Source organism: Corvus hawaiiensis, chromosome 6, assembly GCF_020740725.1.
Source record: "Corvus hawaiiensis isolate bCorHaw1 chromosome 6, bCorHaw1.pri.cur, whole genome shotgun sequence".
NCBI lineage: Eukaryota > Metazoa > Chordata > Aves > Passeriformes > Corvidae > Corvus > Corvus hawaiiensis.
In genome coordinates, this window is record NC_063218.1 from 11418851 (window position 1) to 11433120 (window position 14270).

The window sequence follows — 14270 nt, forward strand, 5'->3', positions numbered from 1 at the left end:
GTTTGAAGTTGTGTTCCTAACTCCTCATAGGAGTATCTCAGCAATTACTCTTTGTAAAATTCCAAAATGGAACTGGTCCAATAAGCCACTTCATGCAAACTACTTCAATGATAGTTGAAAGAGCAGTAGAGTAAGAATGATTCTCCAGCCTGATGCTAATGGTACTCACTTTGGAAGCTGTGGTTTCAATACACTAGGAAGGAGACTTAATATAACAAAGAGTGAACTGTATATAAAAACTCAGAGAAAAATCCCTTTTGTAACAATTTTGTAAGTCTTGTATTGTATTTCCTTGTCTTATATGTTTACATTTGCCAAATGTTTGCATTTTCCAAAAATGCTTCGTCTTGAGACATATGGAACATTTCATGTTAAACAAAGTACAGTGGCCTGGGTGGGGATGGTAGTGGTTTTGGTGTGGAAACCTGGAAAAATTGTGAATTCGGTTCAGTTTGAACCAACATCCTTTTTCAACTGTTTGGCTTGGCAGCTGAACTGAAAAAACAGTTATTTGACAGCCCTAAGCCCTCCTTTGCAGTTGGACCCTTGTGTTTTACTAGGAAAATTGTAGCATTAGTCCCTGGAGCTGTTCAAGCATGGCACAGAGGCATGAAATGGAAATCCCGCTAAAATATAGGGTTGTCTGAATTTTTTGGAACCGGGAGAACTCTGAAATGAGATTAAATGATGGCATCCACAGTATGTGCACTACTGGACTCTCCAAAGACATGCTGCTGTTTTCACAGATTCCCTCTGTCACTTGCTTGCCAAAAAGATACCTTTGATTCTTATGGGAAATATTAGGAGGAAAGCTCTTGACTTGTGTGCATGGTTAGCTGGGAACAGAGACATTCCTTTTTTTAACTTGTTCATTCCATGATGTAATGAGAACATTTTAAATGAGGACAAGCAAATTGCAAGCGCCAAGCTTTTTCCTAGATGCTGCTTATAATCAAACACACCCAACCATGCTCTTAAAGACCTCATAATTAAATGTGCAAAAATGGAGACTTAATTTGAACATGTAAATTAATCACATGTTGTAACAATGGAAATTCATAACTGAAAATCCATTAGCAGACAACGCTGTTCCTCATTCTTTTGTTTACATGTTTATACTAATCACGCAATAGGATTTTTGGTGCATGTCACCCTTTGAAAATCAATTCTGTATCAACTTAGGAGATGTGTTCCCATTTCTATTGTATAGCTTTGCTCTATAAATGCAAATAATTGCAAATTAAGCCCCAAATGTCTAAAGAACAGCAGGAGTGACCATTATTTGATGTATGATGCACATCATGTCATTTCTGTGTCACTACTCTAGGGGTTAAATAAGTATCATGTTTTGGACATCTTAGGAAAATAATAAACAGTGTAGCTCATCCAAAAAACATCTGCTCATATTTTTTTTGTTAAATAGTAGACAAATATATTTAAAATGTGTTTTCAATTGTCTGCTAAGAAAATAAGTTTGCATAAAACCCACCCTTTTATCCTGAAAAAAAGATTGTGAATTTACCTTCTGTAGCAATTTAGAAAAAGCCAAAATTTATGCACATTGTGTATTTAGCTAGTAAAGAACTCAGTTGCTGTGGTGGACTACATTAAACATAGATGGATGAGAATGAGGTCAGTGGAGTGAACACAAGCTGTACTCCTCAGAGCTACTGTGCATGCACATGGCCTTAAAGATGTTTATCCAATGGAAGTCTGTACTTGCCTGTGTATTTCACTGAATGTACATGATAGGCCATGAAGCCTTGCCTAAAAAGCACTTGTGAAAGAAATTTTCACATTTGCATTTTGGTTGAACACTAGCAGCACTTCTATTGGTAGGGTTTACCTGACTCTGTGGGGATCTGAATTCTCTGGAGGGCTTGGGCTCTTTATCACCTAATGGCAACCCTGGTCAGTAAAGCTTTTTTCATTAACTTGGATCAGGCCTTGCAATTCCCCTTGATCAGCTAGTGCTTACTCAGTTGAAAATATTGCCTTGAGCTTTCTCACTCTTGCAGGAAAAGTTCTTCTCAACTGAACCTCTTCTCTGGTTTTACTGTAAAAATCCAGCTTGATCCTCACTGTCCTGCTTCTTAATGTACTGCGCAGCTGTCTTGCACTCTTGACTTCATGCCACCCACATGTTACACCTCCCAGTTGGTCAGCCACTTCCACTCTGTTGTTTTGTTAATCCTTTTTAAATAACCACTTTTTTATAGAGCTACTTACAGGAAATACCTCTCCAGTAATGCCTCTGAATCACTTACAGCCTAAAATGTTGCCATATACATCTTAAACTTAAAAACCCCTATATTGCCCTATTCTGTATGCTAACATCACGTCTACAGACACTGCAGTGAGTTCTGGTGAAAATAAGGAGGAAATTTTAAAAGAAAACTTCTCACCTTCTTGCATAAGGAGTGCTAAATTCTGATGGGAAGCACTTGGACATACATAAGAGCTTGGACTGGTCATCTATCAAACTGGGGTCTAAATAATGAGGGGGAGCCATGCTGCAGCAAAGTGTACTAAGTGTGAAGATAGGAAAGCATTTATAAAAACGCAGCAAACAACTTTGTGATAATTAGTGGAAATGAGGTCACAGCCTGTCTTTCTCTCCTACATGAACATTTTCTTTATTATAGCGGCATTGCAGCTTATGACTCTGGGTTTTTAGTGGACCAGTACCATTTCTCAGTTGTTTTTGCTTTCTCTTTTCTCACAGTAAGATGCAACTTAAACTCCTAAACTCAAAACCTCCAAAAATTCAACCCACAAGCCTCAGTGGTATTTGGAGTTTATGTATTCTTTAACCAAAGGTCTTTGCATAACCAGATACTGGTACATTTTTTAGTGAAATTCTTGAAGCTTTGAGCTTAACCACTGCTTCTTGCAGTGATATGCTTGAAAAAATGTCAACTATGTAGCTGTAATGGAGGGCTGTGGAGTTGAGGTATGTCCATTTTCTGGAAGTGGTAGACTGGTGTCAAGGTCTAGATTGACCTCCAGCAGGGTCCTGGCTCCAGCTTGAACAGTCCCATGGTGACATCAGAACTTTGGCATCTATGTTTAAACATTTTTTGTGTTATTGTCATTATTTCAGAGAAAAGCTGGTGATCTGGCATGAATGAATCCACTACATACATATCTGCTGGAGTAAGCAGAGAACTTTAAAGCTTTATGAGCTGAGAATTGCCTCATTCATTTTTCATAAGTTATTGATTCTGAAACTTTTCTGTTGCCTACAGCACTGGACTTGGATGTGTATGGGAGAAGTTCTTCAAATTGTAGCAAAGAGACTTGATTTCTGAGAGAACAAAAAGGAAAAATACAGGAAAATCCTTGTTGGAACCAGAGATACAAAAGTGCTTAAAGAGGCTTGAGAGCAAAAGAAACACACAAAGGGTTTACAAGGCTGGAGTTAAACAGAACTAAGTAGGATTAGAAAGTACTTGGAAAAAATAATCCTGAAAAGGAAGAGAACAGCATCCCTTTCCACCCAAAATCAAAAAGGAACACTATTAAAATGTTCTTAAAGTTGTTTTAAAGTATTTAGTTTCTTTTAATAACACTCATGATATGATATGTACACAAAATGATTGTGTGTGTATTGGCAAACCAAAGTAGTCTTTTGAATACTCAATCTTCATCTAAGTGTGTTTCAGATCTTTGTGTGATAAACCTCATTTGCTAAATATGGGAGGTTGATCTATTCTATAGCACAGAAGTTGTGTGTGATGTAATGAGAAATCTCATTGTCAGGACCCTCTTACTAAGATATTTCTGAAGCTTTGTGATTGCTTTTCTTCTGGATCCTCTATACAATCTGCATTGCCATTCAGTTTATTATGAAAAACTGTTGGGAGCAACCAGAATTAAATCCAAGACCAGGACTTTATTTCCCATATTTTTTTTTGGACAGTATTCTTGTTCAGGTACCATGAATGGGAACATCATCCATCAAGAAGCATAGGGTTCAACAGCCAGAGTCTGGAGCAAAATAATCTGGCACTGTTATTCTGGGCAGTGGATCATTTGTGGCTTTAGACAGACAGAGCACATGATCTTTCAATCTCAGTTTCCCTTTCTGTAATAATAGAGTAATGAGTTCTTACCTGACACAATATTTCTATTTACTATGGACAAATGAAATGGCATGGAAATAGCCTTAATGAGGACTGTTCAAAATCAGAGCATATCCGTCATTCATCATTTAATTGTTTCAATTTTTTTAGTGAAGAACCTGAGTTCATAATTGAAGATACCAAAACATTTAAAGGTCGGATTTGTATTCTGGAAAGTATTCAGAATTTCAAGAAAACTACCCCCCCACTGTTTCATTATGAGAAATATTCTAAAGGCTTTCCAAAAGTTTTGTCTTTATGCAGAACCACAGTCTGTTTATTTCTTCATGCCAAAGATGAGGTTTGGCACAGGATTGGCCCATACCCTTGCCAAAAGCTCTCCTAAGAGCACACTCAGTTAGTTTATATTACTACTTTTGAGAAAGGAAACACTAAAGAAACCATATTTTTTACAGTATAAATGTCCTCTGAAGACTGAAAATGCCTCCCTCTGGCCCCACCTCACTGCAAAGGACTAGGGTATGTGAGAGAAAAAGGAGTCCTACAGTCAAAGAGCTTCCTCCGTGTGAGGCCTGGGAGTGAGGACAGCTTCACTCTAACCCTCATTTCCCTGCAGGCTACGTTTTCAAAAAGTTCTTCTAAGTGTGGTTGCCCAAGTGGAGATGACGATGGCTTCGTTTTCAACAAGTCTGGGCACTCTAAACACCTGTTGATTCAAGTGAAGATGGACCTAGGATGCCTCCTGCCAGCACTCCCAAACTACTGCAAGTGCAGAGTACCCAGTGTCAGGTCTGTCCCTTTCCCTCTGTGTCCCTTTTGCACTGATGCATTGCCTTTGCAGCTTCTATAAAAGGCCACTAAGCCAGAGAAAGGCCATGGTTATTCTATTTATACATATAAATAGAACTTGCACATAACGTGCATTTTCTGTGCTCTAAAACTGGTATAATCTCTAACTAATGTCTGGAACCCTGGGCCTCTCCCTGCTACCTAGAATGACACACCAGGCAAAATATTTAAATTTTGACTTTGGCATTCTCTCATATATTTGGGAAAGAGAGACTTGAGGGATCTGCTAACTCTGCTGCAGAGAGACTGCTAATCACTAAACCATTTCATTAAATGCAGAGGGTTTATTTTTTTACACTTCTATGAAGTCTTGAAATCTGAGGTAATACAAAATTTGAACAAAGAAAGCTATTGTCATAGAAATGACTGAGTCTGTAGACATATTATGCACAGAGTGAGAGAACATTTTAGGTGATTTTAAGATGATCTGTGCATTGTAAAAGAAAAATGCATCTGTGTATCCATTCACCCACTCAGAACTCAGACTGTACATTTAGAAATGGAAGGCAGCTGTGTATCTGCCTCCTCCTGGGGTGTCCATTCAGCCCATTTTCCATCTGTAGGCTGCATAGGGCAGGCATAGTCAGCTATCAGATATCTCAGCTGAAGCATGGAAAACATTTTTTTCCATTTGAGTTCCCCACACCATATGGCAGCGAAATTTAATTTTCAAATATGTTTTTTCCCCCCTAATGAAACTGCCACTTCCAGAATTCCATGTTCAATCATTTTGTTCAACCACAATGCCTCTTCCTCATAGGGATGAGTCCAAAGATTTCCATTAGGTGGCTGAATACCTAAATGTTAGGGATGTCTGTGCAAAATCTGCATATTAAATTTGAGTGTCCAGTCTTGCATGGATACTTGTCTTTTCTGTAAGAATAGCTGTCTTTGAGACCTATCAGAGTTGCACCAGTGTGGATCAAGCTTCAGTGTCCAGGCCTTTAACACTTTTTAGTGAAAGTTAACACTTGAGTTACAGAGGATTTCCAGTATGATATGAAAATGTGCTGAAAATTCTTAAAGTATTCAGAGGGAGTTATTTTATGATCTGCAATTATTCTCAATACTGGTGTTTCTGGATAGAGTAAAAGTGGAAAACTTTAATGGGTAGATCTTCCTGTCATAACTTCACACTGATACTCACATGTCAGTCCTTGAAGATCTTCATCCTCTTTTCTGCTGTAAATAAGTATTTTGTTTAGTTAACCTGCTGGAGGATTCAAAAAGAAATCAACGTGTTCTGTAGACTTGAAGAGTGAGGACTGCTTATTTGTACATTCTGACTGCCTGCATATTACAGGCCAAAAAATATTCCTCTGTCACATCTGCACTAAGCCCAATTCCTTCCATGTTTGATTAAAATGTTACCTGTAAATGTAAACTTGTGAGCACAATTTCTTTTCTACTGATGCTCATTTTGAAAAACTGTTACTCCTAGCTCAAAATGAATGAAGTGTCATTTCCTATGGCACTGGATTCTCTGGTTTTCTAACAAGGGACAAGCTCCAGCTGGAGCTTCTCCAGTGTGTAGGAAATTCCCAACAGCTCAATATTAGTAGATTCTCTGAAGCTTAATAGGTTATGTTCATACTAAACCTTTAATTTATTGGTACCCCTATTAATACCATTCTGTTCACCCATCCAATGATTTTCCTGTATGCTGTTAAGAACTTAATTGTCTCTGAGGAGCCCGCTTTTATCAGATTTAGTTGGAATTGGTGATCATGTCCCAAAAATTATTGAAGGGATAATATGCATGGGATCACTCATGCAGACAAAGCTTGACTGCATAAGATTTGTTTCCCTAGGAAATCTGGCATGTATGCTATTAGACATATCTGAACTTCTGTGAATTTTTGGTATTCTATTTTTACTGTTCATTAGAGAAGGACAGATAAGAAAGTTTCATCAGATGCAAAACATCATTCCCAGAGGATATCAGCAATGACCAATGGAGCAATTTCTTTCTGACATTCTACCTGTTTCTGGGGTTGTATGGTGGGTCTTTAATAAAAGTATTTGAAATACACTGGCCTGATAGACTGCAAATGAGAGTTAATAAATAGCTTAATTTTTTGTCATATTTTCAAAGAACTTCATGTCAACAGCCAATAGGCAGGATGCAAGTGAAATGTTGAGACTCTGTTTGCCTTCACTTCTGTTTGTATTTGCTGTATCTGAAGATGCCCCTAGATTTTGTTACAAAAATACTTTTCATTTAGAAATTCGGACCTCCTCTGATGTAACCCCCAAATATTTCCATTTCTAAGTGCAAGAAGTTGATCCCTATGTAATAATGAAGTGGTGCCAGCTTCTAACCACACTACCTTACCTACCCTAGTCCTTTGGAAATGTTTTACTTGCAAAAACTTTATATACCAAACATGTTTATTTAATGAAAATGTTGTTATGATAACTGTAAACAACATAGTTTTTATATGACTAATGTTTTCATGAAGTTGGTTTCATTTTCACAGGTCACTGCTTCCTTTTCCAGCCTCACAAACAGTTTTCTCAATCATTTTGGGCACTTAGTGCCTCAGCACTTGGATCTGTGTCATATGATTTGATCTTCTTTTCAGTGTTCTCCTATTTGTCCCTGTCCATGTGCTGTTTTTCTGACACTTTTTTTCCTTCTTGTGTCATTTTATGACAGTGTTTCTCCATTATATGCTTGTTAAAAGAGGTGAGATATCTGGAAAAAAATTAGACTTTGTGTGAAAAAAAAAAGCAACTAACCAATAAGCTACCTAGAAAGTAAGTAGTTTTACTTTTTCTAGTTTCTTATGTGTGCGTGTGTTGTTATCTTAAAATCTACATTCATGACTTTATCTACAACATAAGGCATATTTTGTAAATGAGCTTAAACACTCTATCAAATTGTAATTATTCATGAATAGTCTCTCTTTATTGCTAATGATACGCATCACGCTAACAGAGTCTGATATACTGGTTATACAAATAAAGTTCATCTGAGGTAACACAGTTTATTCCTTTCTCAGGCATCCAGCCTGGATCTCAGCTGCAAAGTAAGTACCTCTCCACATCTCATTACCAAAATAGCAACCTTCTTAATCCTTTGCTGTGAAGAACAAAGGTTCGATTCAGTCTCTGGAGCAGAAATAGGATCTTATTAATGCACTGGCAACTACAGTGTTGTTATTTTTGTTAGAAAAGAGAGAAACAGGAATTTGCTGATATATGTTAGATTCAGGGCTGTTATTGTTTTGAAATTAATTGGATTGCTAGCTGGGCCTTTCTGATGTCAGTTGAAAATCTACAAAATACCTTGTAATTTAATATTCTGGATGAGATCAGGAGCTACTTCCTGGAAATTAATTTCTGTTCTTTGTTCTGAGAGAATCACTGAGGCTATCAGTTAAATGGTGTATTGTTTACTGTGCAGGGAGAAAGTTTTTGTGTCAGTCTTGCCTGGAGTGCTGGCCTTGCTGGACTCAAAGCACTTGCCATCCAGTGGATTAAAGCTGAGACCCAAGACACCAGAGAGGTACCTCTTGCTCAGCTGTTGGGGAGGTCTGTGCATTGGCCAAGTGTCAAGGCTTGAACATGTTACAACTGACGTATGAATTCACATTTTGAAGTGTTAGAGCTCCAGTGATGTTTTATGGAGTCTTTTATTTCTTTCAAAAGATTTGCTGTCATGTAGTGTTGGGCTGCAGGAGGCTGTAGCATTTGGGATCCCTGTGGAGCAGACTCCGTCTCTGGCAGCTCATCAGGATAAAAGTTGAAATTAGGATTGCAGAGAAGAGCCAGAGAAATTCCACTTGGTGAATTAAATGTTATTGAGCTTGAGGACCTGGAAAAGGGTTAGTGATAGATCTGGGTGAACTCTCAAACTGGTATGAATGACTGGCATAGAAGGTATTGCTTAGAGCAAAAATAAATGCAGTGGAACTGATCCATTGAGACCAGCAAAGTTTCTGGAAACGACTGGTGCTTGATAATTCTTAGCGATAGGCAAATGGCATACTCCAAATTACGTGTGGTCCATTGTGTAATTCTGTGTGGGTGTGGACCTTTGCAGGTTTTTGGCCTATGCCGCCTGGCACAAAATGTGTTTGCTTAAGTCTTAGCATGTAGAACTTTGGGTGTTTATCTTCATGTGTATGTGAAAGGTTCAGGGTTAAGTGAGGGAGAACTAACCAGAAACTGAGATCAGCAGAAACATTCTGGATAACTGTTCCCAGGCCTGAGTAATGAAGACCAGTAAGATGGCATTTGCAGTGAACCTCAATTCTCTGCTTCTATTCCTCATGGTTAGGACAAACCCTGTGTTTGGCCTCCAGGAGGTATGACAAAGATATGTCTATTGATGGAGTATGTAGTTTGAGACTTGTGGCTTGAGTGTGTGAACTTTTATTTGTGAGTTGGAAGAGATTTTGGAGCATAGTCTAAGGCAATTTTGAAGTATTAATTGCTAATTTATGCTGATTGTCCATGTCCCCAGAAGACATTAAGTATCAGGTTTTGATAGAACAGGAATGTTTGAAGTACCAGTAGGATATTTGGGCCCAAGTCTGTTCTCTGTTATACCACTGCAAATCTGAGATTCTTGTATTGACTTCTGAGTGACAGAGCAAAGCAGGACTGGACCTGAGAGATGAAGCTGTGAGTTGCCTGTGTGTGCCTTGGGCAGTGAAACAGCTGACTGAAGAAACAGCTCATGTACTGCTTGCGTTTCCCCTTGATGGTTTCCAGCTGTCCTCTTATCCTTGGCATGCAAAAAGACATTAATTAGTTTCAGCTTATGAAAATAAGTGAGAGGCAGTGTGTGCTACCCACCTTATAGTGCTGCACATAAACATGGCTGCATACAAGCCATGATCACAAATGCTAAGTGACGTTGTTGTTATTAAGCCAGGGGCTGAGTAAAAAGAAAGTTCCTTTGGTAAAGTAGCCATAGGCTAGATGGTTTCTCAGCCTGTGCAATAGAGGTAGTCATGCCTGCATGGAGGAGATCAGTGTGTATGCATCAGTTTGCATCTGCACCATACATCAGAGTGTCACAGGCATTATGCTTTCACCTCCACAGGTCTTTTAGTATTAACTGAGGCAAGAGAAAGGAAAGAGCTTAAATAGGACAGTAAAAGAAGAAGGCAGTATTTATTTTTTCTTCAACCTGTAAACACATATTTGTAGGATATTAACAGTTTGGGGGGTTTTGACATTATATATTTCTTGCACATTTTCTGATTAGGGTTCCTAGATGGCTTTGTCAGAGAATATGAAGAATTTGTAAGTATAAAATGTACTCAAAGAGTTCGCACACCTGAATTTTCAAACCTGTTAGTTTATTGTTGCAATGCAAGACTGAGTAAGTGATATTTTTATGCTGCTGCAGTAAGATCTGCCATTACCTTGCTGCCCAGTCTGGAAGGAAAGTATTAGCAGAAAATGACTGAAATAAAGAAATGCAGGAGAAAATGTATTAAGCAAAGCATGAAAATCCTAATGTCTTAATACCACTGCTGGTCCTAAAGAAAGAGTTTGCTGAATTGGATGGACTGCTACAGACTCTGTTTAAAGAAAACTGGAAATTACAAACTCAAATTTAAGTGAATACTAGAGACAGTGGACAAGGTTATGCAAAAGCTGGAATATGTATGGATGCTGCAATCATGATGGAAGAATTTCTGTGAAAAGGAAAAGAAGGTGTTGACAGGTTGGAGTTGCCCAACTAGAAGTGTTGTATAAGCCTGGAGAAATTATCCCTATGATTTAAAAATATAAAAAATAAATGAACTACAGAAACTTGTATGGACAATAAACAGTCTGGACAAATATACTACTAAAAAAACAATGTCCGATTACTAAGATTACTTGGGAAATGAATCATACTGGGGTCATCGAAGAAAAAAATTAGATGAATTGTGGTTGAAATGTTAAATAGGTTTTTTGGTCATAGAATGTAACTGTGATGAAGTTCTGTTATGACAGTGGAGGAGAAAACTGAGAAGAAAGCAGAAAACATGTTTGGAAGGGTAGGGAGAAGTGGCTTGTATGAATTCTGTCTTACATTTAAATCCTGATGCTATCTGAGATCAGAAGTGTTGCAGATCTTCAAGCAGGTAGTTTCCAATTAATTTATTTCACTAACCTAGATATACAGTGGGTAGAGGGGGCAGACAAACTTACTGTTATGTGTTTTACTATAAAAATGGTGAGTGAAAAGTAGCCTGAGATCTAGAAAGGGCTAAACAGACATGGTGGAACTGCACCATAGGCTGGGGCTGCAGCTGAAAGTGGACAAGATTCAGAAGAAATCCAGTTTTTATTTCCCATTTCTGCATTTTACTATAGAAAGATAAAGCCATAGGATTTGTGTGCATTGTAGAAAGTTTAAGTCTATCAATGCATCTGATGTTTATCTCATTTCTAAGATGGGTGCTGTTGTAGGAAATCTCATGTATTGCCCAACTGCCATGATCTTAACCAGAGAGTTTTCTGACTGCAGTACTGAATTTAAGTATGTCTATCTCATCCATTCAGTAATACTTTGTGAGGTGCTGGTGTTCCCTAGGGGCCTGTCACCCTACAGAATATGGGAAATTATATTAGTGAAAGGAGTTTGGTAGAGCACACGTTGATTTTATGTTTTCTTGAGGAGGCAAATCCTGAAGGAACATGTGCGTCTGAGCAGGAGATCACGCCGTCTTCTTAGTAGAGCAGGACTTACTGTGAAGTTGGGAAAGAGTCAACCAGGCAGAGTTTTGATACTCAAAGTAAGGAATAGCCATATCAATCCAGAAAGCAAAGGAAACTACCATGCCCTAGCATGTAGTGAGCAAGGTCAGCCTTTACTGAACTGTGAGAATATTGCACAAGATTCATCCTGCATTTCTACTCCTAACTGCTTGAGTCACTGAAGGTATGTCTTCTTAGGGTTTGGCAGGCAGATAACTCACTCTGTTCACACTCCAAGCTGGCTGGATGAAAGCTGCCTGGAAATGGGAAGCTGTGTAGCCATCATTAGCATGTGGCTGAGCCTGAACTGATAAGTTCTGCTGGGAAGCAGAGTGTATTAGCTTGGGATCAGAATTAGAGGGTTGCAGTTACAAGACTTTAGGATAAGAGGTAGCTTCTATCTGGGCATCTTGGAGCACTTGCAGACGAAGTTGCATCTTTTTGCAAATCTGCCATGGAATTGCATCCTTAATATGTTAGAAGGGTTAGCCAGACGTGTGATCTGGAAAAATGGTGTCCTAAAGGCAGCATGTTCTTTTAAAAGAAAAATTGAGTGAAAATCCAAGGCCAAATTCTAGCTTTAACAATCTGCTTTCAGATGCTTTCTGTCAGGTCTGAGGATTGATGTATGCTAGTGTTAGAGGGAAAGACTTAAAACTGTACATTTGAATGTAAACCCAACTTGTCCATGGAAAGGACTGTGTACAAATGAGCACCTTGCAGTAATAGCTGCCTGAATTAAGTCCCCTCCCTATACAGTCCATTACACAAAATACTTGGTCCTTTGTTTACAATGAATGGAAAGTGCTAATGCCAGCTGATTTATCTGATGTCTCAGACTCCTGAGTCACTTAGGTACTTTTGAAGATGTTCTCTTTCAAATTACTTTCTGTAATTTATTTCCAAGACTCTGATTTTCAGAAAAAAATTCCTGTTCCTTAACAAATTCATGAGTGTTTAAAAATTATGTTGTCCTTAGCCTCAGTAGTCCACTAGTTGCTATGTTCTGGAAGCAAATGAAAACAATGCATTCTGTAGGATATAAAACTATTCCTAACCGTGGCATTGGATCACTGCCATCATTAGATTAATACCAACTATTATCATCCAGGATGCTCATTTGGTTTTACTGAGCTTTGTTAATGAAATAGAAATGTATGATTAAAGTCATCCTGTCTGTCCCTCTAAAGCTGTGCCTGTGAATGAGTCACTGTTTTACAAATGGGTGTTGCCAGACGCTGACACTGAATACGGCTCCAGCCGTCAGAGCTCTGGGTCCAGCACCGCATTCTTGGAGTCCAGACTGGAACACTGAAATTCCCATTGAAACCTGTGGGAATTCTGCATGGCCAAAGCCCAGCTACCTTTATGGCTGGCTGAGGCAGCTTGAAGAGAGCTGTAGCTCTATGCATGTAGCAGCTTGGGGACTCAATATGAATTTCATGCATCTCTTCACTTAGTCACTTGAAACCCAAGATGGAATTGAGGATTCCACATTCCACTTGGGCTTTGTTTGCTTGAGGTCAGCTGAGTGCCCACTGCTGCCTCTGGACGTGACACCTTCCACCCCACTGGCAGACCTGCAATTGTGGTTTCGGTGCTCCCTGGGCACAAGATGTATTTTCACAGAGCAAACCCCAGTGTGTCAGTCAGCTGGCCTGCCCTGCCTGCTGCAGTGGTCCTGGCTGGCTACATCAAGGATAGAATATGCTTCAGCCTTTTCTCAGACACAGAGCTGCTTGCATGTCCCGAAAGGAAACAGCTTCCAAAGATCTTATGGAGTTGCTCACAGTAATCTGTGTCTTTTGGGCAAGGTTGACCCAATAGTTAATTTTGTTTGTTTGCCTCACATATGAGACAGGGATTGAATAGTCCTGGCTTTGGGGAATTTCACATCTGGATTCAAGCTCTTTATGGCTACTGTCCCCTAATCTGTGCCACGGGCTGTTCCCAAGTCATAGTTCTGTACTTTTCCAAGCTTTGTGTTTCATATCGTCCCCTCGGGGTCATTTGTAAAAGTGGGAGGGCCAGATTGGTAGTTGCAAGAAAGAGAAGTATCATCACTGACGTCAATGCAGCTCTTCCACTTTAGCAAGGGATCAGGCCCATCTACCAGTGTCACGGTCTGCTGGGGAGGAGGGGAGGCAGCCTCAGAAGTGTCGGGTTTGCAGTTTGCCAAGTGACAAACAGAGAATCTGAGTGCGGTAGCCAGGCATGCTACAAAACACACTGTTGGAGAGACAGCTCTCTCTGGAGGCTTCAGTCTTGATTTACTTACTCCTGGTCATTGTCCTGATATTCCATGGCTTTCAGACAATTAAGAAAAACTTAATATATGGACTTCTGTGAGGATAATTTGCTGAGACCCCTTGTGGGATTTCTGGGTGGTTTCATATGGTGAAGGAGGCCAGTTGTTGGCATAGCTACTTTTGTGCAGCTGGGTAAGGCTGTAGTGGAAAATCCAAGGCTGGTTGCTCTGTGTTACCAAATGTATGACTGCACATAGGTTTAAAGTAATTTAAAGCTTCCAAATATTTTACAAATCTTCAGATATTTTAAATAATTTTGAAAGCATGAATTTATGGGAATAATCCTGAATTGAAAGGAAGAGAGCCTGAAAGCTCTGAG

At 39.2% G+C, this 14270-nt stretch overlaps 1 long non-coding RNA gene across 1 annotated transcript in view; it reads left to right on the plus strand.

The window, feature by feature from the left end:
* The window catches only part of LOC125328037, a 270003-nt gene that overhangs the window by 91643 nt on the left and 164090 nt on the right, over positions 1-14270 (plus strand). The window contains exons 4-6 of the long non-coding RNA XR_007204508.1: positions 7594-7694; positions 7940-7966; positions 8344-8445. This is a non-coding gene — a long non-coding RNA (uncharacterized LOC125328037). The remainder of the gene's footprint in view (positions 1-7593; positions 7695-7939; positions 7967-8343; positions 8446-14270) is intronic.